This window comes from Macrosteles quadrilineatus, unplaced genomic scaffold (assembly GCF_028750875.1).
Source record: "Macrosteles quadrilineatus isolate MER2022 unplaced genomic scaffold, UCM_ALF_1.0 Scaffold_238__1_contigs__length_144746, whole genome shotgun sequence".
NCBI classification, from domain to species: Eukaryota; Metazoa; Arthropoda; class Insecta; order Hemiptera; family Cicadellidae; genus Macrosteles; species Macrosteles quadrilineatus.
The window spans coordinates 27,574-29,992 of NW_026542831.1; positions in this window are offsets into that span (position 1 = coordinate 27,574).

A 2,419-nucleotide genomic window follows, 5' to 3' on the forward strand; every position below is an offset into this window, starting at 1 on the left:
TACAAGTGTGTACAAGCTTGTACAAGTGTGTACAAGCTTGTACAAGTGTGTACAAGCTTGTACAAGTGTGTACAAGGGTGTACAGGTTTGTACAAGGTTGTACAAGTGTGTACAAGGGTGTACAAGTATGTACAAGAATGTACAATTTTGTACAAGTGTGTACAAGTTTGTAAAAGGTTGTACAAGTGTGTACAAGGGTGTACAAGTGTGTACAAGGGTGTACAAGTGTGTACAAGGTTGTACAAGTGTGTACAAGCTTGAACAAGTGTGTACAAGGTTGTACAAGTGTGTACAAGGTTGTACAAGTGTGTACAAGGTTGCACAAGTGTGTACAAGAGTGTACAATCGTGTACAAGCTTGTACAAGTGTGTACAAGGGTGTACAGGTTTGTACAAGGTAGTACAAGTGTGTACAAGGTTGTACAAGTGTGTACAAGGGTGTACAAGTTTGTACAAGTGTGTACAAGTTTGTACAAGTGTGTACAAGTTTGTACAAGTTTGTACAAATGTATACAAGGGTGTACAAAAGTGTACAAGGGTGCACAAGTTTGTACAAGGGTGTACAAGTGTGTACAAGCTTGTACAAGTGTGTACAAGCTTGTACAAGTGTGTACAAGGGTGTACAGGTTTGTACAATTTTGTACAAGTGTTTACAAGGGTGTACAAGTATGTACAAGAATGTACAAGTTTGTACAAGTGTGTACAAGTTTGTAAAAGGTTGTACATGTGTGTACAAGTGTGTACAAGTGTGTACAAGGGTGCACAAGTGTGTACAAGGGTGTACAATCGTGTACAAGCTTGTACAAGTGTGTACAAGGGTGTACAGGTTTGTACAAGGTTGTACAAGTGTGTACAAGGGTGTACAAATGTATACAAGGATGTTAAAATTTGTACAAGTGTGTACAAGTTTGTACAAGGTTGTACAAGTAAGTACAAGTTTGTACAAGAATGTACAAGTGTGTACAAGGTTTTACAATTGTGTAAAAGGTTGTACAAGTGTGTACAAGGTTGTACAAGTGTGTACAAGGTTGTACAAGTGTGTACAAGGTTGTACAAGTGTGTACAAGGTTGTACAAGTGTGTACAAGCTTGTACAAGTGTGTACAAGGTTGTACAAGTGTGTACAAGGTTGTTCAAGTGTGTACATGTTTGTACAAGTGTGTTTAAGTTTGTACAAGGTTGTACAAATGTGTACAAGGGTGTACAAAAGTGTTCAAGGGTGCACAAGTTTGTACAAGGGTGTACAAGTGTGTACAAGCTTGTACAAGTGTGTACAAGGGTGTACAGGTTTGTACAAGGTTGTACAAGTGTGTACAAGGGTGTACAAGTATGTACAAGAATGTACAATTTTGTACAAGTGTGTACAAGTTTGTAAAAGGTTGTACAAGTGTGTACAAGGGTGTACAAGTGTGTACAAGGGTGTACAAATGTATACAAGGATGTAAAAGTTTGTAAAAGTGTGTACAAGTTTGTACAAGGTTGTAAAAGTAAGTACAAGTTTGTTCAAGAATGTACAAGTGTGTACAAGGTTTTACAATTGTGTAAAAGGTTGTACAAGTGTGTACAAGGTTGTACAAGTGTGTACAAGCTTGTACAAGTGTGTACAAGGTTGTACAAGTGTGTACAAGCTTGTACAAGTGTGTACAAGGTTGTACAAGTGTGTACAAGGTTGTACAAGTGTGTACAAGCTTGTACAAGTGTGTACAAGGTTGTACAAGTGTGTACAAGGTTGTTCAAGTGTGTACATGTTTGTACAAGTGTGTTTAAGTTTGTACAAGGTTGTACAAATGTGTACAAGGGTGTACAAAAGTGTTCAAGGGTGCACAAGTTTGTACAAGTGTGTACAAGTATGTACAAGCTTGTACAAGTGTGTACAAGCTTGTACAAGTGTGTACAAGCTTGTACAAGTGTGTACAAGGGTGTACAGGTTTGTACAAGGTTGTACAAGTGTGTACAAGGGTGTACAAGTATGTACAAGAATGTAAAATTTTGTACAAGTGTGTACAAGGGTGTACAAGTGTGTACAAGGTTGTACAAGTGTGTACAAGGTTTTAAAATTGTGTACAAGGTTGTACAAGTGTGTACAAGGTTGTACAAGTGTGTACGAGGTTGTACAAGTGTGTACAAGGTTGTACAAGTGTGTACAAGGTTGTACAAGTGTGTACAAGGTTGTACAAGTGTACACAATTTTGTACAAGTGTGTACAAGTTTGTACAAGTTAGTACAAGTTTGTACAAGGTTGTACAAATGTGTACAAGGGTGTACAAAAGTGTACAAGGGTGCACAAGTTTGTACAAGGGTGTACAAGTGTGTACAAGCTTGTACAAGTGTGTACAAGCTTGTACAAGTGTGTACAAGCTTGTACAAGTGTGTACAAGGGTGTACAGGTTTGTACAAGGTTGTACAAGTGTGTACAAGGGT